Source organism: Anabrus simplex, chromosome 7 (assembly GCF_040414725.1).
Source record: "Anabrus simplex isolate iqAnaSimp1 chromosome 7, ASM4041472v1, whole genome shotgun sequence".
NCBI lineage: Eukaryota > Metazoa > Arthropoda > Insecta > Orthoptera > Tettigoniidae > Anabrus > Anabrus simplex.
Genome location: NC_090271.1, coordinates 219373831 through 219396171, shown reverse-complemented (window position 1 = coordinate 219396171; position 22341 = coordinate 219373831). Strand labels below are relative to the sequence as shown.

The 22341-nt window shown below is 41.2% G+C and overlaps 1 protein-coding gene across 6 annotated transcripts in view; it reads right to left on the bottom strand.

Moving 5' to 3' along the window:
• Positions 1 to 21121, bottom strand: part of Ge-1 (Enhancer of mRNA-decapping protein 4 homolog Ge-1) — a 320261-nt gene extending 299140 nt beyond the window's left edge. Inside the window, exons 1-2 of one of the 6 annotated variants that reach the window (XM_067151563.2) lie at positions 20671 to 21099; positions 20528 to 20589 (exon numbers count right to left, since the gene is read on the bottom strand). The gene's annotated coding sequence lies outside the window, so the exon portion shown is untranslated. Of the gene's footprint in view, positions 1 to 20527; positions 20590 to 20670 lie in introns of all 6 variants that reach the window. The other 5 variants (XM_067151565.2, XM_067151566.2, XM_067151567.2 and 2 more) reach the window with 5 other exon arrangements.
• Positions 21122 to 22341: the final 1220 nt, after the last annotated feature.

The following is a 22341-nucleotide window of genomic DNA, read 5'->3' as shown; positions in this document are numbered from 1 at the left end:
GTTTTCGTCTAGAGGCGTGATCGTGTTTGACTCTCCTGCTGTGTTGACGCCTAGGGATACTTGTACTGCCTCGTTCTTTAGCTTATTGACTATGGGTTGTAAATTTGTTGATTTTATTGCCGTTGGATTGTGCTTGTCATTTAAGTTTAATTTATTTGAGTTAAAATTTTTCTAATTTTGTGCAGGTTTGTGTTAAACATTTTTGTCAGGATATGTCTATGTTCTAATTTCAAGTGATGAGTTGTGGAACTATGTTTCTGTGGGTATTGCGGGTGAATGACCCTTTCACTGGGGACTGTCAGAAGCCTCTCAAGGCTATCCAATCCATTTTTCATTCTTCATTAAAAATGTTTTATTTTTAATTTTAACATAATGTATTTTTAGTAACTGGTTAAGATAAACTTAGGTATGGTGCACCATTTTAATTTTTGATGAAATAGAATTATTTTAGAACAGTATATTTAATTTCATTCACATGTTATAAATTTTTATTTATTCAATGACTGTTCTGTTTGCTCATATTTAAAGTTTTCTTAATTTTAACAACATTTTAAAGTTTTCAATGTTTATTTTATGTTATATCTTTTAATTTATTATACTGTTTTTTCTTAAAAAATTGGTGTTATTTTTTGTTATTATCTCAGCATTTCCTGGGGTCTTGACCTTTATTTTAATATGGGTTGGGTCTTGCTTCTATGTTGGTGGCTTCCACTTGTGTTTGGTAAGTTATTCACATGAAGGTGTGTGCTGTTTAATGTTTGTTTTCATCCTTATTGTGCACGTTGCCCTATGGCGTTATCTAGCCTAACATCATTTCCCGATAATAGATTGGGGGGCGGGGGTGTTTCACTATGATAATGAAGATATTGTATCTACAAAAAGATACAAAAGTTGAAAACTAGAAAGGAACCTGGAACTGATAAGATTTCTGGGGATATACTAAATGCAATGGGTTTGTATATTATAGTAACATATCTGAAGTACTCATCTGATTACTATTTGCATGAAGGAGCTATACCAAATTAATGGAGAGCTGCTATAGCATGAGGAAATGCATGTCCGGTACCGAACAGCTAGTGCATAACAAATATTGATGATGATGCCTGTTGTTTAAAAGGGCCTAACATCGAGGTCATCGGCCCCTAATGGTACGAAATGGAATGACAAATTAAAAGTACAAAATCCTCCACTGACCAGAATTCAAAACGTGAAGACGAAGATTGAATGGATGAATATGAATTTAAAACGATCAGTGGAACCGACCCACAGTGCCCCACATGCACAGAAGCTGGCGTAAAACACTAGTATCACTGACCAAGGGACTCCTTCTATACCACAATACTGAATCGATGATGCTTGTAGTTGGAAGGAGTCCAAAATCCAAGTCAGCGGCCCCTCATAATGGTACTTATCGCTAGAAAAGTAGAACCATGGTATTTGTCATGTTGCGGTACTAACCAAAAGTAATGTAGACTCGCAGGATTCCACACATTATGGTACTACTCACAGGTAATAACATTCGCACATGTATTACAGACACGTCTTCGCATAATGCGGCGCCATTTACAGGCAATGCAAACCTATGGTGTTCATCACATAAGTGTACTAAACACAGGGACTCTTACTATACCGTAGTGTTCCTCATATAGTGGGTACTAATCATAAGCAAGCCAGAACCATGGGTTCCATCATCCCATGGTGTCGCTTATCTAGTGCTACTAATCACAGGTACTGTAAAAGCCGTCGTGCTCTCGTTTGCTACTGTTCCGAGATATCTGTGGAACAGCAGATGTGAAAGAAGGTGCGGGCAGGAATGGGTCTAACTACAAGTCCGAAAGATGAATTAAAATTTCAATACATACATACATTATCATTATAGACTGTTATGCCTTTCAGCGTTCAGTCTGCAAGCCTCTGAGAATTTACTAAATGTCGGCACAATCCTCGATTTGCAACTAGTGTTGTGGCCTCATTTAGTTCTATACCTCTTATCTTTAAATCGTTAGAAACCGAGTCTATCCATCATCGTCTTGGTCTCCCTCTACTTCTCTTACCCTCCATAACAGAGTCCATTATTCTCCTAGGTAACCTATCCTCCTCCATTCGCCTCACATGACCCCACCACCGAAGCCGGTTTATGCGTACAGCTTCATCAATCGAGTTCATTCCTAAATTAGCCTTTATCTCCTCATTACGAGTACCAACCTGGCATTGTTCCCACCTGTTTGTACCAGCAATCATTCTTGCTACTTTCATGTCTGTTACTTCTAACTTATGAATAAGATATCCTCAGTCCACCCAGCTTTCGCTCCCGTAAAGCAAAGTTGGTCTGAAAACAGACCGATGTAAAGATAGTTTCGTCTGGGAGCTGACTTCCTTCTTACAGAATACTGCTGATCGCAACTGCAAGCTCACTGCATTAGCTTTACTACACCTTGATTCAATCTCGCTTACTATATTACCATCCTGCGAAAAAACACAACCTAAATACTTGAAATTATCGACCTGTTCTAGCTTTTTATCACCAATCTGACATTCAATTCTGTTGAATTTCTTATCTACTGACATCAATTTAGTCTTCGAGAGGCTAATTTTCATACCATACTCATTGCACCTATTTTCAAGTTCTAAGATGTTAGACTGCAGGCTTTCGGCACAGTCTGCCATTAAGACCAAGTCGTCAGCATAGGCCAAACTATTTACTACATTTCCACCTAACTGAATCCCTCCCTGCCACTTTATACCTTTCAGCATATGATCCATGTAAACTACAAACAGCAAAGGTGAAAGATTACAGCCTTGTCTAACTCCTGTAAGTACCCTGAACCAAGAACTCATTCTACCATCAATTCTCACTGAAGCCCAATTGTCAACATAAATGCCTTTGATTGATTTTAATAATCTACCTTTAATTCCATAGTCCCCCAGTATAGCGAACATCTTTTCCCTCGGTACCCTGTCATATGCTTTCTCTAGATCTACGAAACATAAACACAACTGCCTATTCCTCTCGTAGCATTTTTCAATTACCTGGCGCATACTGAAAATCTGATCCTGACAGCCTCTCTGTGGTCTGAAACCACACTGGTTTTCATCCAACTTTCTCTCAACGACTGATCGCACCCTCCCTTCCAAGATGCCAGTGAATACTTTGCCTGGTATACTAATCAATGAGATACCTCGATAGTTATTGCAATCCTTCCTGTTCCCTTGCTTATAGGTAGGTGCAATTACTGCTTTTGTCCAATCTGAAGGTACCTTACCAACACTCCACGCTAATTTTACTACTTTATGAAGCCATTTCATCCCTGCCTTCCCACTATACTTCACCATTTCAGGTCTAATTTCATCTATTCCTGCTGCCTTATGACAATGGAGTTTATTTACTATCCTTTCCACTTCCTCAAGCATAATTTCACCAACATCATTTTCCTCCTCCCCATGAGCTTGGCTGTTTGCAACACCACCATGATGATTTCCTTTTACATTGAGAAGATGTTCAAAATATTCCCTCCACCTCTCCAGTGATTCCCTGGGATCTATTATGAGTTCACCTGAATTACTCAAAACACTGTTCATTTCCTTTTTCCCTCCCTTCCTAAGATTCTTTATTACTGTCCAGAAAGGTTTCCCTGCTGCTTGACCTAGCCTTTCCAGGTTATTACCAAAATCTTCCCATGACTTCTTTTTGGATTCAACAACTATTTGTTTCGCTCTGTTTCTTTCATCTACGTACAAATCCCTGTCTGCCTCGGCCCTTGTTTGGAGCCATTTCTGATAAGCCTTCTTTTTACGTTTACAGGCTGCTCTCACTTCATCATTCCACCAAGATGTTCGCCTTTTCCCATCTTTACACACAGTTGTTCCTAGGCATTCCCTTGCTGTTTCTACTACAGCATCCCTGTATGCCACCCATTCACTTTCTATATCCTGAACCTGCTTACTGTCCACTGTTCAGAACTTCTCACCGATTATATCCACGTACTCCTGTTTAATTTCCTCGTCCTAGAGATTTTCTACCCATATTCGTTTGCAGGCAAATTTCACTTTCTCTATCCTAGGCCTAGAGATACTTAGTTCACTACAGATCAGATAGTGGTCTGTATCATCGAAAAATCCCTGAAAAACCTGTACATTCCTAACAGATTTCCTGAATTCGAAGTCTGTTAAGATATAGACTATTATGGATCTGGTACCCCTAGTCTCCCATGTGTAGCGATGAGTAGCCTTATGCTTAAGAATGTATTCGTAACTGCTAAACCCATACTAGCACGGAAGTTCAGCAGACGCTTCCCATTCCTGTTAGCTTCCATATCTTCCCCACATTTACCAATCACCCTTTCATATCCTTCAGTTCTATTTCCATCTCTCACATCGAAATCGCCCATTAGCACTATTCTATTCTTGCTGTTGACCCTGACCACGATGTCACTCAATGCTTCATAAAACTTGTCAACTTCATCGTCATCTGCACCCTCACATGGTGAATACACTGAGACAATTCTTGTCCTAATTCCTCCAACTGCCAAATCTATCCAAATCATTCGCTCGTTTATGTGCCTGACAGAAACTATGTTGCGTGCAATGGTATTCCTGATATACAGCCCTACCCCAGCTCTGCCCTTCCCTTTTTAACACCTGCATTGCCATTGTGCATGACCTCTTCCAGGCATGTGGCCATGGAATTGATATGTATTTTCATTACCTGCCACCTCAATCCAGCCCATACTAACAACATCCCAGAGAGCATCATTTGTGTTTGGCATGAGATCAGGCCAGGTCTCCACCCTTATTCTCTTCATCACAGCCCCCACGTTCTCAATGGGATTCATGTCTGCCCCACAAGGAGGCCAGTCAATAAGCTTGACTTAACCTTGCCTTGCAGACCATTCCTGAACTAATCAGGATGTGTGTGGATTGGAGACAGGCCGTGCTGAAATTGTATAACACCAGCAGGATGAACTAAAATGTGCACATACTGCCTGGTGTTAAGCTGTTGCTCTGTTTGGTGCTACATTCCTATCTTGCCAGAACTTATCCAACCCCAACACACGACAGATACACAGCCAGAGCAGCGGTGCTCGGCCATGCATGCTGGATTGTGTTGGGTACTGAAAGGGCGAAACAGACATACCAGCCCATTGCTCTCTGAGAAAAATGTGGTCTAGTCACAGAATATATTTGACTAATCATGTAGTACATTGTCCTCAGTAAACGCAAGGCTATATACCCTCTGTTCATCATTTAGCTTTTGTTAGCTGCTCTCTGGAATTGTAACCCTGCCACGTTCGGGTGCCGAGGCTGTCTTTAAGCTGCTGGGAAAACTTGCATAGCCTGGCATAGCTGCATGGCATTCATGAACAAGGTCGAATTGATCTTTGTGATCGCCCTGTTTCTGGTTTGAGACCCACCACGGACCCGATACAGCACATCGACTTACATCTCCCAGTTCTCAAAAATATCTTATCCAGCATAGGCCAAACTATTTACTACATTTCCACCTAACTGAATCCCTCCCTGCCACTTTATACCTTTCAGCATATGATCCATGTAAACTACAAACAGCAAAGGTGAAAGATTACAGCCTTGTCTAACTCCTGTAAGTACCCTGAACCAAGAACTCATTCTACCATCAATTCTCACTGAAGCCCAATTGTCAACATAAATGCCTTTGATTGATTTTAATAATCTACCTTTAATTCCATAGTCCCCCAGTATAGCGAACATCTTTTCCCTCGGTACCCTGTCATATGCTTTCTCTAGATCTACGAAACATAAACACAACTGCCTATTCCTCTCGTAGCATTTTTCAATTACCTGGCGCATACTGAAAATCTGATCCTGACAGCCTCTCTGTGGTCTGAAACCACACTGGTTTTCATCCAACTTTCTCTCAACGACTGATCGCACCCTCCCTTCCAAGATGCCAGTGAATACTTTGCCTGGTATACTAATCAATGAGATACCTCGATAGTTATTGCAATCCTTCCTGTTCCCTTGCTTATAGGTAGGTGCAATTACTGCTTTTGTCCAATCTGAAGGTACCTTACCAACACTCCACGCTAATTTTACTACTTTATGAAGCCATTTCATCCCTGCCTTCCCACTATACTTCACCATTTCAGGTCTAATTTCATCTATTCCTGCTGCCTTATGACAATGGAGTTTATTTACTATCCTTTCCACTTCCTCAAGCATAATTTCACCAACATCATTTTCCTCCTCCCCATGAGCTTGGCTGTTTGCAACACCACCATGATGATTTCCTTTTACATTGAGAAGATGTTCAAAATATTCCCTCCACCTCTCCAGTGATTCCCTGGGATCTATTATGAGTTCACCTGAATTACTCAAAACACTGTTCATTTCCTTTTTCCCTCCCTTCCTAAGATTCTTTATTACTGTCCAGAAAGGTTTCCCTGCTGCTTGACCTAGCCTTTCCAGGTTATTACCAAAATCTTCCCATGACTTCTTTTTGGATTCAACAACTATTTGTTTCGCTCTGTTTCTTTCATCTACGTACAAATCCCTGTCTGCCTCGGCCCTTGTTTGGAGCCATTTCTGATAAGCCTTCTTTTTACGTTTACAGGCTGCTCTCACTTCATCATTCCACCAAGATGTTCGCCTTTTCCCATCTTTACACACAGTTGTTCCTAGGCATTCCCTTGCTGTTTCTACTACAGCATCCCTGTATGCCACCCATTCACTTTCTATATCCTGAACCTGCTTACTGTCTACTGTTCGAAACTTCTCACTAATCATATCCATGTACTTCTGTCTAATTTCCTCATCCTGGAGATTTTCTACCCTTATTCGTTTGCAGACAGATTTCACTTTCTCTACCCTAGGCCTAGAGATACTTAGTTCACTACAGATCAGATAGTGGTCTGTATCATCGAAAAATCCCCGAAAAACTCGTACATTCCTAAAAGATTTCCTGAATTCAAAGTCTGTTAAGATATAGTCTATTATGGATCTGGTACCCCTAGCCTCCCATGTGTAGCGGTGAATAGCCTTATGCTTGAAGAATGTATTCGTAACAGCTAAACCCATACTAGCACAGAAGTCCAGCAAACGCTTCCCATTCCCATTAGCTTCCACATCTTCCCCACATTTACCAATCACCCTTTCGTATCCTTCAGTTCTATTCCCAACTCTCGCATTGAAATCGCCCATTAGCACTATTCTATCCTTGCTGTTGACCCTGACCACAATGTCACTCAATGCTTCATAAAACTTTTCAACTTCATCCTCATCTGCACCCTCGCATGGTGAATACACAGACACAATCCTTGTCCTAATTCCTCCCACTGACAAATCTACCCACATCATTCGCTCATTTACGTGCCTAACCGAAACTATGTTGCGTGCAATGGTATTCCTGATAAAGAACCCTACCCCAGACTCTGCCCTTCCCTTTTCAATAAAGGTTATATTTTCAAAAGACAACAAGATTTAACAATTTTTCACTAGGTGAAATAACAATGAAAAATCAGGTACAAGTATAATTTTACAAACTCAAACACCAGTTCCGGGACCTTTACAAATTCTGGGCTTTGAGCCCCAAATTTCAGAATCCTTGGGCAATAAGCCCACCATTACACATTTGTTCAAAGGGCAGAAATCCCCTTCACACCAGGAGCATAAGCTCCAAAAACCATACCGAGCCTCCTAGAGGCACTTTTACCACAAACAAAGAGCTGACCTGCTCTCAATTTTCAAGCCTATTGAAGGCAACACCGTACTTTACAATTAACTGCCATCGAGGCACAACTTACAAATATAAACAGGGGTATCTCGTACCCAATCTACTGGGCCTTCGCAGGAAGGAAAACAAAACGGGTAAAGTTAATGGCCCAAAAATACAAAAATGAATGGAGGCGAGTACTTGCACTCCTACATGAAAGCTTGTTAACCTAAGTGGCGCTAGGCCAATTCAACAGGGGCTATTCCCGCACTAGGGAGGTGACTTGTGTAAGAAAATTTTAATACATTCAGAAAGAGAAGGAAATTGGTTACGAAAACGTAGTCACCTCAGATCAAAATGAAAGGGAGCTCGAGAGGGCAAAGCACTCTCTATCCCCGATTTACAGTTAAGAGTAACATGAAAATTTTACATCGAAATGGTATAGGTTACATCAAAAACGGTTTCGGACCTTCCCCGAGGATTAAACTTCTGAGCTAGCAAGAAAATAAAGATGTTAAACGGCCATTACCTTTTGAAGGGCTGCTGACTTATGAAAGAGGCGCTTCCCGCCTCCTGCTATTCTTCCATACACTAAGCCAGATGTTGTACGAGTGGCTGAGAGACCAGAAAATCAGCAGCTTTTATACCCTTGCGGAAGATTCGAGACCTTTCAGGAATAATTAAGACACACCTACATGCGTTTATTGGTCGGCTAAAAGTTACAAATCAAAAATGAAGAAGAAACCTGTGATTGGAGGGAAATTAATTATGGAAATTACTGATTGGGTAAATTCAAAACAGGCGGAAAGAAAGGATTAATATTGCCAACCCACCAACGAAAGAACGAAATTTAGTAACGACAACAACTTATGAATACAAAATATCTTCAAGAAAAGTTCCTTCACTTCGCACCAGGATGCATGATCATAGTTTTTGGTAGAGACATCTGTGAGAGAATGTCCACACTTCTTGATAATTAGTAAACAAAAACAATTCAAAATTAACACAGTGACATCTTCTGATAAACGGTTGAATTATTTCAGTTTTAAAGTTCAGAGTTTCGGCTGTAGAGGAGTACTTTAAGGCAGAAAATTCAAATGTGCGGCGTATAGGTGTACCAACCGGTACAGCTACTAATCACATACCTATTTGGTACCGAACATAGTGGCACTACGCGCAAGTAAAAATGACCCATGGTGTTCCCCGCATGGTGGTACTAATCACAAGTAGTTTCATGGTTCTGATATAATCATCCCTTGGTCGCCGCTTTTAGTCGCCTCTTACGACAGGCAAGGGATATCGTGAGTGTGTTCTTCATCTGCGACCCCCACCCACAGGGGGTTGTGTGTTTGGTCCGTGAGAGGTATTTTATTTCCCTGAAGTCCACCGGCAAGCCGGTTAGGACCCCCCCTATCCGCCACCTGGGACGCGCCACGTGGGAGTATCCTCTCTCCCCCCTCTTCGCCAACGTAGCAGGTTTGTGGCACAACAAATATTAACGCAAACATCCATGATAGGCCTAGCAAGCCAGTGGTAGCATATTAAGATCGCTTTCAACAATCAAACGAGCCTCCGATCGAATGTAAAACCAATACCAAAAGTGACAAAGCTTTTGTGCAGATCTGTCAGGTATGACAGCCATAATGGCTCCGATAATAGACAAATCTGTTCAAAGAAATGTATAAGAATTAAGACTATTAATGTAGTATCCTTAGAAAAGGATGCAAGAATTCAAGAAATCACACGGATAATGACAGAGAGAAACATACCGATACTGGGACTAAGTTAAATAAGAAAAAAGGGAGTGGTAGTAAGGTGATGGAGACATGATATGAAATGTGGTGGCCAGGAAGAGAGAAAAGAAGAAATGGTGTTGCAATAATAGTGGCTAAAGAACTGGCAAACAAGTACTCAATATGGATTATATTCGTGACAGAATAATTGAAGTTCAGGTAATGATGGAAGGAAATATCCTTGATATAATCCAGGTTTATGCTCCTCAAATCGGTTGTGAAATAGATGAAAAGGACGAGTTTATCACTAAACTAGAGGATGCTGTAATATCTAACAAGAATGTGATTATAGGAGACTTCAATGCTAGAGTTGTTTTGATAAAGGAGAATATGAAACAGTTATAAGAAGCCACAGAGAAGATCAAAGAAATTATGAAGGGGAGATGTTATTAAATATGTGTCTGAGAAATAAATGGATCATTGGTAATGGGTGGTGTAAGGAAAGAGAGAGTCACAAGTATACCAGATACAGTTGGAACTTTCAACAGAAATCCATAATTGATTATATAATAATAATAATGGAAGGAATCAGAAGATGCTTGAAATACGTGAAACTGATACCAAGCATTAATCTTGATGGTGACCACAGATAATTGGTGGGGACATTGATGAAATTCAGAAGGGGTAAATATAGGGGGAAAAGATAACCAAAAATAAAATGCCGGAAACTTAAAGGTAGAGAAATCCAAGAGATATACAGGAAAAAGATTAAAACTCAACTTCCTAAAGATAACACAAAGATACTCCATGGTGAAATGAGAGAATTGCAGATGCAGTCAAGAAGAAGAATAACGCATGGAGAGACAAATGGAAACGACTAAGCAGAGCAGCACGGAAAATGATAGCATTGGCTAAAAAGATGTCCTGGGAAAAATTTACAAAAGAGATAGAAGAGGATTATAAGAATGACAAGAAAATATTACACTGTATATTAGGTAACAGAAGGAAGCAAAGAGAAAATACATCAAAAGTCATCAACAAAGATGGAAAGAAAACCTGTATGGGAAGAAAAAAAGTTTTGAAAGTATGGAAGGAATACTTCCAACATCTATATGAAGGACAAAATGAAACAAATGAACCAAGGAAATAGATGAAGATAAAATAAATATCACCATTACAGTGGAAGAGAAAAATAAACAATCAAATGAAATAGGAAGGGAAGATCTACAAATGTCTGATGTAGAAAAAGCTGTATTAGAAATGAAAACTGGCAAAGCTCCTGGAAAAGATGACATCATAGTGGAAATGATTAAAGCTGCAGGACCTATTAGAATGCAGTGGCTGTATAGAATAATAAAGATAGTATGAACTAACGGAGAGATTTCTGATGATTGGACAAGGGCAATTAAGGTACCTATTTTTAAAAAAGGTAATAAGGCACTTTGTGAGAACTGCATCATTGCGTGAAGATTTATGAAAAGATAATCCCACAAAAAAATCAAGAACAAGATAGATTCACAATTAACAGAAGAACAACAAGGATTTATACCTGGAAGATCAACTATTGGTGCCATATTTACAGCTAGACAAGTAGTAGAAAGGACATGGAAATTTGGGAAAGACATACAGTAATTGTGTGTTACATGTATTATAAGGTATGATTGTTTGCATCTCAACTTATCATTCATTATTTTCTCATGAGAAGACAGTTTTTAATTCTTTTAACTTACAATTACAGTTCTAATTTCATTCACTGCACTTCATAAACATTTCTAGTTATACCCAGCAGCCTTCACTAGTGGACAAAAGGAGCATTTTGAATAAAACATATTTTCGTTTCACAGAGCCCGAATCAGGAACAAAAAGTGACTACGATAGTAAGGCGGAAGAAAAACAAGAAGCAATTCTGTCAGTGAAGCAGGGACTAAATATGCTTAAAAAGATGAAGAACTACTGTTTCATGCTGGACCGTGAGTACAGCGGTAGCACACTGAAACCATTTAACAGATTTTACTCCCTTTTCAAGAATATCGCAGTTAAGAAAACATCCTAAATTTACACGGACAAAGCTTAATGATTACTTCACAAAGCTCTAATGTTTGTAAAGGAAGTAAAATCACTTGTAATATCTCCTACAGAAATATTTAAAAAGAAATGATATAGAATAATCAAAATATAGATGTACAGTATATGCTTATATTTAAGGTTGATGTTCTTTGCCGTTAAAACGCCCGATTATTTTTTTACAAACTTGTTTCAGTGGACACCTCCCTTAATGGACATTTTCCCTCAGAAATGACGGTATCCACAGAAGAGAGGTTTGACTGTATATACTTTGTCATTTTTTCCGTACAGATATGAAAATAGAGGCTATCACAATACATACCCACACCGTTTATGCTATTTACTCTGAATTGTTTGTGCATTTATTAAATAATTAAACAAATAGGGGCCCTTTTTTCTAATGAATTATAAAACAAAAAACCTTTCTAATAGTTGAAATGTAGTTTACTTTTAATGCTCCACCGAGAGCAGTTATTAACATTCAGTAGTAATTCAAGTAGTTATTTGAAATGTCATCAACCAATATGACGTCATCAGCTCATAGAAGACATTGAGAATGATTAACAACTGTTGACAATTATTTTTTTATTTTTTTTTTTTTAATGCTACTTGTTCGGGGTTTTGACCGAGAAAGGTCTTTTGCCCCTACTTGCACCATATCTGAGGAAGCTGTGTGTATTTTGTTAGTGACGGAAGTGTAAAGTGTTGAATGTGAGGAAAGGAACGTTAAGGACGATACAAACACCCAGTCCCCAGGCCAGATTATTAATCATTTACGATTAAAACCACTGACCCAGCCGAGAATCAAACCCGGGACAGCCGGGTGAGAGGCGGACATGTTGCCCCCTGCACCGCGGGGCCGACTGACAAATCGTTAATGAACAATAAAAAGAACAAAGAGCCTAGATTTGACCCTTGAGGTATACCTGACCAAATATGGTGCTGGAAGGAGATTGTCCGGTTAAACATTACATACAGCAGCCAATTTGATAGAAAAGAAGAAAAAACTTAATTGAGAGGAGGGGCCAAAATTTGAACATTTCACTAACAGAATTTCATAATCAAGCTAATAAAATCTTTTGTAGAATCCATATAAATCACATCAAGGGATACACTCCCGACAATGAATGTATACTCATGCGGCAACTTCTGATCCCAACACTTGGCCCGCCCTAGTGATAATGAGGGTTGTCAGTTGGCCCGTCCTGGTGATAATGAGTGTCGTCAGTAGGTTTCTTTCCTCTGGACACAACGGGCATGTGTCGTTTAAAAGGCAAGTGAGCGCAAGTGGTAGTTTAGGGGACGGACTAAAATATAATTCTCAAATATTTATGTTATTAGTGGTCCTATCGATAAATACTACATAACTAAAGTTACGCTGAATTAAATTTTCGATCATTTATGTCATACATTTTTAACGTACAGGCTATGATAACAGTGATATTTATGAATTTGAATTTTTGTCGCTAAGTCCAAATCAACGCCGAGCCATGAGAAAAATGGGAGAAGAGAATTTAATGAAAATCGGTATGTTAAGTCGGGAAATCTACAGTCTACGCTATAAATAATGTTATTCGCCCTGGTTGAAATGGTAGTTTAGGGGGAGGAGTCAAAAGTTTTAATTTTTAATTACAACTACGTTATTGGTCTAACCAAAAAGTACTATATAACATAGGTCGTAGAGAATACAGTTTTCGATAATTTGTGTCTTATTCTGTTTTACCGTACCGACTATGATAAGACTATGTTCTTAGTTTGTTAAAAATGAGAAAATGTGTGTTTTTTCATTTGATCAAGTATTTATGTGGTAGCATTGCTTTTAATCGCGATCTTCCTACTGATACCCTTGTAATGACCTTTGTTGACTTCAGCTGATAAAACCACAAAGATAGTCTTTTTGAAGATGTAAAAAGGCAGGTGGAGACTGAGCGTCCGCAATTATAATGAACAATGCCCAACACGATTTTGATCGCCAGTAGACAAGTGGGCCTACCATCATAATGAAAACTCCCCAACTTGATTGTGACTGATAGAAGGCAACAGTCTTCAAATGAGGAAAAGATGTATGACGACTTCCCATCAAGTTTCTGGGGTAAAAGTTCAGAACAGCTTACATTTTCCAGCGCCACACATCCAGGCGTGATTTGCACTGTCATTTGTTTCTCTCTCGCTCACTTCTCGCGAAGGACTTGATCGTGCGGTGGACTTTTTTTTTTATTTTGCTAGTTGCTTTACGTCGCACTGACACAGATAGGTCTTATGGCGACGATGGGACAGGAAAGGGCTAGAAGTGGGAAGGAAGCGGCCGTGCCCTTAATTAAGGTACAGCCCCAGCATTTGCTTGGTATGAAAATGGGAAACCCCGGAAAACCATTTTCAGGGCTGTCGACAGTGGGGTTCGAACCTACTATCTCCCGAATACTGGATACTGGCCGCATCTTAAGTGACTGCAGCTATCGAGCTCGGTCGTGCGGTGGACAGAGCTGACAACTGTTCATATAAAGAACTAGTCCTAGTGAAGCGGCACTACTTTTATTTACGAATCTCGTCACAGTAGGTTAGTGAAAAGCCAGTGGTCTGGATTGGTCAGACCATTGGTCAGAGGCAAAGCCATTGGTCTGGATTGGTTAGACCATTGGTCTGGAACAAGCAAAGAGGGTCTGGGGGCGTAAGCCCCCAGGTTAGAAGCCGCAAAGCGGCCCTAGGCCTCTAGTATCCCACGTGATACCTCTATTGGTCTGGATTGGTTAGATGAGATTAGTGGCAAAGCCATTGGTCTGGATGAAGCAAAGAGGGTCTGGGGGTGTAAGCCCCCAGGTTAGAAGCCGCAAAGCGGCCCTAGGCCTCTAGTATCCCGCGTGACACCTCCATTGGTCTGGATTGGTTAGGGTGGGTTAGTGACAAAGCCATTGGTCTGGATTGGTTAGACCATTGGTCAGTGGCAAAGCCATTGGTCTGGATTGGTTAGACCATTGGTCTGGATCAAGCAAAGAGGGTCTGGGGGTGTAAGCCCCCAGGTTAGAAGCCGCAAAGCGGCCCTAGGCCTCTAGTATCCCGTGTGACACCTCCATTGGTCTGGATTGGTTAGGGTGGGTTAGTGACAAAGCCATTGGTCTGGATTGGTTAGACCATTGGTCAGTGGCAAACCCATTGGTCTGGATTGGTTAGACCATTGGTCTGGATCAAGCAAAGAGGGTTTGGAGGTGTAAGCCCCCAGGTTAGAAGCCGCGAAGCGGCCCTAGGCCTCTAGTATCCCGGGTGACACCTCCATTGGTCTGGATTGGTTAGGGTAGGTTAGTGACAAAGCCATTGGTCTGGATTGGTTAGACCATTGGTCAGTGGCAAAACATTGGTCTGGATTGGTTAGACCATTGGTCTGGATCAAGCAAAGAGGGTCTGGGGGTGTAAGCCCCCAGGTTAGAAGCCGCGAAGCGGCCCTAGGCCTCTAGTATCCCGCGTGACACCTCCAGTGGTCTGGATTGGTTAGGGTGGGTTAGTGACAAAGCCATTGGTCTGGATTGGTTAGACCATTGGTCAGTGGCAAAGCCATTGGTCTGGATGAAGCAAAGAGGGTCTGGGGGTGTAAGCCCCCACGTTAGAAGCCGTGAAGCAGCCCTAGGCCTCTAGTATCCCGCGTGACACCTCCATTGGTCTGGATTGGTTAGGGTAGGTTAGTGACAAAGCCATTGGTCTGGACTGGTTAGACCAATGGCCTGGATCAAGCAAAGGGGTCTGGGGACACCCATAAGCCCCCAGGTTAGAAGCCGCGAAGCGGCCCTAGGCCTCTAGTATCCCGTGTGACGCCTCCATTGGTCTGGATTGGTTAGGGTGGGTTAGTGACAAAGCCATTGGTCTGGATTGGTTAGACCATTGGTCTGGATCAAACAAAGAGGGTCTGGGGGTGTAAGCCCCCAGGTTAGAAGCCGCAAAGCGGCCCTAGGCCTCTAGTATCCCGTGTGACACCTCCATTGGTCTGGATTGGTTAGGGTGGGTTAGTGACAAAGCCATTGGTCTGGATTGGTTAGACCATTGGTCTGGATCAAGCAAAGGGGGTTTGGAGGTGTAAGCCCCAGGTTAGAAGCCGCGAAGCGGCCCTAGGCCTCTAGTATCCCGGGTGACACCTCCATTGGTCTGGATTGGTTAGGGTAGGTTAGTGACAAAGCCATTGGTCTGGATTGGTTAGACCATTGGTCAGTGGCAAAGCCATTGGTCTGGATTGGTTAGACCATTGGTCTGGATCAAGCAAAGAGGGTATGGGGGTGTAAGCCCCCAGGTTAGAAGCCGCGAAGCGGCCCTAGGCCTCTAGTATCCCGCGTGACACGTCCAGTGGTTTGGATTGGTTAGGGTGGGTTAGTGACAAAGCCATTGGTCTGGATTGGTTAGACCATTGGTCAGTGGCAAAGCCATTGATCTGGATTGGTTAGACCATTGGTCTGGATGAAGCAAAGAGGGTCTGGGGGTGTAAGCCCCCACGTTAGAAGCCGTGAAGCAGCCCTAGGCCTCTAGTATCCCGCGCAACAGCTCCATTGGTCTGGATTGGTTAGGGTAGGTTAGTGACAAAGCCATTGGTCTGGATTGGTTAGACCAATGGCCTGGATCAAGCAAAGGGGGTCTGGGGACATAAGCCCCCAGGTTAGAAGCCGCGAAGCGGCCCTAGGCCTCTAGTATCCCGTTAGAAGCCGCGAAGCGGCCCTAGGCCTCTAGTATCCCGTGTGACACCTCCAGTGGTCTGGATTGGTTAGGGTAGGTTAGTGACACGGGCATTGGTCTGGATTGGTTAGACCCTTGGTCAGTGGCAAAGCCATTGGTCTGGATCAAGCAAAGGAGGTCTGGGGTCATAAGCCCCCAGGTTAGAAGCCGCGAAGCGGCCCTAGGCCTCTAGTATCCCGCGTGACACCTCCATTGGTCTGGATTGGTTAGGGTAGGTTAGTGACAAAGCCATTGGTCTGGATTGGTTAGACCATTGGTCTGGATCAAGCAAAGAGGGTCTGGGGGTATAAGCCCCCAGGTTAGAAGCCGCGAAGCGGCCCTAGGCCTCTAGTATCCCGCATGACACCTCCATTGGTCTGGATTGGTTAGGGTAGGTTAGTGACAAAGCCATTGGTCTGGATTGGTTAGACCATTGGTCTGGATCAAGCAAAGGAGGTCTGGGGGCGTAAGCCCCCACGTTAGAAGCCGCGAAGCGGCCCTAGGCCTCTAGTATCCCGTGTGACACCTCCATTCAGTCAGCAGTATGTAAAGATTGTTGGTTACAAGGATAATGTCGAGACAGGGGAGGAGACTAAAGCCAAAGAAGTAATAAAATTTACATATGATAACAATGACATTTACAATAAGATACAAAAGTTTAAAACTAGAAAAGCGACTGGAATTGATCAGATTTCTGGGGATATACTAAAGACAATGGGTTGGGATATAGTACCATATCTGAAGTACTTATTTGATTATTGTTTGGTCGGAAGAGCTATACCAGATGGATGGAGAGTTGCTATAGTTGCCCCTGTGTATAAAAGAAAGGGTGATAGACATAAAGCTGAAAATTACAGGCCAGTAAGTTTGACATGCATTGTATGTAAGCTTTGGGAAGGTATTCTTTCTGATTATATTAAGACTTGTTTGTGAAATTAATAACTGGTTCGATAGAAGGCAATTCGGTTTTAGGAAAGGTTATTCCACTGAAGCTCAACTTGTAGGATTCCAGCAAGATATAGCAGATATCTTGGATTCTGGAGGTCAAATGGACTGTATCGCGATTGACCTGTCTAAGGCATTTGATAGGGTGGATCATGGGAGACTACTGGCAAAAATGAGTGCAAATGGACTAGACAAAAGAGTGACTGAATGGGTTGCTATATTTCTAGAAAATAGATCTCAGAGAATTAGAGTAGGTGAAGCTTTATCTGACCCTGTAATGATTAAGAGGGGAATTCTTCAAGGCAGTATTATCGAACCTTTATGTTTTCTTATATATATAAATGATATGAGTAAAGGAGTGGAATCGGAGGTAAGGCTTTTTGCGGATGATGTTATTCTCTACAGAGTGATAAATAATTTACAAGATTGTGAGCAACTGCAACGTGACCTCGAAAATGGTGTGAGATGGACAGCAGGCAATGGTATGTTGATAAAGGGGTTAAAAGTCAGGTTGTGAGTTTCACAAATAGGTAAAGTCCTCTCAGTTTTAATTACTGCGTTGATGGTGTGAAAGTTCCTTTTGGGGATCATTGTAAGTATCTAGGTGTTAATATAAGGAAAGATCCTCATTGGGGTAATCACATAAATGGGATTGTAAATAAAGGGTACAGATGTCTGCACATGGTTATGAGGGTGTTTAGGGGATGTAAAGGAGAGGGCATATAAGTCTCTGGTAAGACCCCAACTAGAGTATGGTTCCAGTGTATGAGACCCTCACCAGGATTACCTGATTCAAGAACTGGAAAAAATCCAAAGAAAAGCAGCTCAATTTGTTCTGGGTGATTTCCGACAAAAGAGTAGCGTTACAAAAATGTTGCAATGTTTGGGTTGGGAAGAATTGAGAGAAAGAAGAAGAGCTGCTCGACTAAGTGGTATGTGATTGAAATAATAACATTAAGTTATTACATGTAATAATAATAAGTGGTATGTTCCGAGCTATCAGCGGAGATATGGCGTGGAATGACATTAGTAGACGAATAAGTTTGAATGGCGTTTATAAAAGTAGGAATGATCACAATATGAAGATAAAGTTAGAAATCAAGAGGACAAACTGGGGCAAATATTCATTTATAGGAAGGGGAGTTAGGGACTGGAATAACTTACCAAGGGAGATGTTCAATAAATTTCCAATTTCTTTGAAATCATTTACGAAAAGGCTAGGAAAACAACAAATAGGGAATCTGCCACCTGGGCAACTGCCCTAAATGCAGATCAGTATTGATTGATTGATTGATCACTGGTCTGGATTGGTTAGGGTAGGTTAGTGACAAAGCCATTGGTCTGGATTGGTTAGACCAATGGTCTGGATCAAGCAAAGAGGGTCTGGGGGCGTAAGCCCCCAGGTCAGAAGCCACGAAGTGGCCCTAGGCCTCTAGTATCCTTGTGTATTTCTTGTGAGCGGGTTGGTAACAGAATTCACTTACTTCATTGCTAGGAGTGACGTCATATCCCATAGTGTCTCACCCAATGGAAACGCTGGTACATAGTTAGGCAATGCACTATGGCGCGTGATAACTTCTATTAGGTTAAAAAAGCAAAATTACTTCTGGGAGATGGTGGGTGGGTGAACACATCGCTCCTCCACAAGGCATTCCACTTAAGATTTCCAACATATTACATCCTTATTATGCTATAAAAGTAATGTAAGTCTTACTGAATTTCTACCGTTTCTGGGGTAACGTTAAGAGCTATGGAATCTTACTCACAACGTGTACACTACCTACGGGAATTCTGTATACAGTGTAGAATTCCGTAACGAAGCATGGGTACCTCAGCTAGTACCTAATAAAACTACAGGAAATTCTCCATTCATTGTTCCTTGTCAGGCAATTCATACCTACTGTGCAAAATATAGGTTAGAGATCCAACATGGCACAGCTTGGACGACGTCACAGGACACTCACCAGGCTTGCCGACATCGGCTCGCTTACCACCTGCTATAAATTTTAAAAAATAAAACCTAAACCTGTTTTCCAGTCTTTGAGCGGGCCAGGGATGTAATGAATGAATCATTAGTACGATTAGTACGATGGGGTCGCCACTCCCGAAGTGATTTATTAATGACGGATAGATGCTATGAAATGAGAATGGAGAGTGTTGCTGGAATGAAAGATGACAGGGTAAACCGGAGTACACGGAGAAAAACCTGTCCCGCCTCCACTTTGTCCAGCACAAATCTCACATGGAGTGACCGGGATTTGAACCACGGTATCCAGCGGTGAGTGGCCGACACACTGCCGTCTGAGCCACGGAGGCTCCTTTACCACCTACTCTCATGGCAAAAGCATTAAAGAACACTAAACCCAGACTTGCATGGCCAACAAAGGGAATCTGGGCAAGCAGCACACAGTACTTTGTGACAAAACCATTGGTCTGGACTGGTTAGATCATTGTTCTGGACAAAACTATTGGTCATGACAAATAGCGATAGAACACATACTGTATAAAATGTGGTAGTAGCCCTACATCCAGTCCATGCCATGACAATTTCTACATATGAAGTTTTCTTATTTTTACCAAATGTGGCAGACCTGAGGCTTATACAAAGCGTGAGCTCTATTAGAGAAAATAGGACACTTGCCAGCCAACAACAACAACAACAACAACAACAACACAGAAATTGGTCGAATTTCACTGATTTATCCAGTCTCGGTTTTCATTCCTGATTATAAGTAAGAATACTTCTTAGTGCGGAAAGATAGGTCCCTAACAAGGATAAAGGAAAGACTCCTCCGTCCTGCAACTTAAGGTATCACCACACATCATTTTTCTATTTCCTAAATATGCACACCAGGTATGAAAGTGCGACTATTCACAGCATTGCAGTGAGGAGTTTGGGACATAATCTATAATTAAATGATGGACTGAATGATTTAAGAAATGAATTCATCATTTAAGGCTACACTCTTTTGTGAGTGAACTTCCATCAGTACAACCTTAATGAAATAATAGCAAAGAAACCAACCGACGGCATACATCCAAGCCTTTCGCTTAACGTAAACACCCCCAGTGTTGAAGTTACTTCTTCCTGTTGATGCAATTATTTTACTGCAAGATATATTCATAATACCAATCTGATTAAAATTGTCCCCATGTTGGCCTATAAATGCCCAAGTTAGTCAAACAAATTTAAAGGAAAACAGTTTTTGTCTAGAAATTATGTTAATTTGTATAATTCTAGCATGGCATGTTGCCAAATTGCATATAACTCATGATGGCAAACTATCATACAAGAGGCCCTTACACTCATATAATCAGAAGTTGGCCTCCCGGAGGTGTGAAACAGTAATAATGCAATAGCCTTCTCATAACTAATACTCAAATTGTCTAAATGAAACATAAATCTTACCTCACTAAAATCTCGTAAAACACCACTTCGAAAAACGAACTGTGTAGCAGATCAGATGACACCTGCCGCAACAAAATACTTCGCATTACACCTTTAAAAATTAGACTGCCTTAATACGAGATTATATTATTATTCATACTAACCAGGCACCGAAGAGAAGAAAATAATTATTGTACTCAAACTCAGAACCAAAACATCATGTGCGTACAGGTCTAAGAATGACGTCCGTGCAGCACTGTTTCAAAAATGATCTTCACTTTCACAATTCTACTTACACTAACCTACAACATCAAGTTCATCATCAAAGTAAACTGACAAACCTCATTGCAATTTCATTTAATATAAACAAGCGTGTGCCATCACCGTGAAACCCGTACATCTGACATAACCCGGTAGGTTAGCGAATGACCGACTTTTTTTTGTTATGTCTCCCAACTCAATTAAAATGCAACACAAAACTTACTAATCTAAATGTGATCGCCGTGAAACAATCACAACTGCAATAAGATATCCAAAAGAAATGAAATATATCATACATTCACAACTCAATCAACACTTAGAAACCATTCCAATGAAATTGTCATTCCGCGTTACTTCAGTCAAAGAGTACCTGCAGGGATAATGTTAAGGGTTACGGTACCACATGTTGAAACTTGAAACGAGTAGCAAAAACATGGGAGTAAATTTACTCCCTGCTAAACAGTTGCCAGATATTTGTTACAACATTCACAAAATTGCCCATTCAATATAATCAACGAATTCCGATCATCAAGATAAGAATTTTAGAAATCTTTAGTAGCATCTAGAAAATGTTGAACCAAATACAGTTACAATCGTTTCGCGCCCAACGAATTGACACAATGAGCCCTGCATAAAGAGGTAATCCACCGGATATTTCCAGCACTCTTCTTCTTGAAAAGTTCGGTTGGACTCATGTGTTCAGCCATCTAGTGAATTAGCCCTAAACCAATTTCAATCTCAGTCTCTCCTTGAAATTAAAAAAATCCCGACAACCTAGAGGAGCCAATGACAATTATTATACAGAAGTAAACTCCGGTAAAAAGTGATGCTGGTTTAATTATTATGTTTCCTTCAAAACAATTTTCGATCATAGAGACTTCTTCGTGATTATGCTCAACAGTTGAAAAAAGTTCAAAAAAAAAGGTGCTAGTTTAAACTACATTTCGGTGGATTTAGAGTAATTCAAGAAATATATATTTTTAACGTATCGATATATAAATAGGCTGATCGGTTTGCTTGAATAGTCAGCGTAGTGGCAAATGGTCAACGGGCCACAGGTTCGATTTCCGATCACGTGTGGTTAACTACCGGTACCCTGGCTAAAGACTGGGTGCATGTGTTCGTCTTAATGCATACAATAGGCCTATATCAAGCTGCTAACCACCACGGAAAGAGAAAAGAGTGAAGAGTGAATACATCCCTCCACATATGGTTGACATCAGGAAAGAAATCTGGCCGTAGAAGTGGCCAGAATTAACGTAAATGCCAATTCCAATCAAACTGTCTCCACTCTACAGTATAGGGACAGGACGGATTTATTAGTGTACTGCCTATCTGTCAGTGGCGATTATTCCATTCTAGTACCGGTACGTAACAATGTCATAGAGAGTCGTAATTCATAATCATGATCATCATTATTTCTTCACTCCAGCAAGCCGGGTGCGGTTGTGTACCGGTACCGTACGAGCCCCCTCCAGTTTGTCCCGTCACAGTCGCAGTTAACAAAATAAATGTAACATATTTCATAAATATAAGTTACACTTGGAATAAAACACTTTCTTCGTGAAACCGAG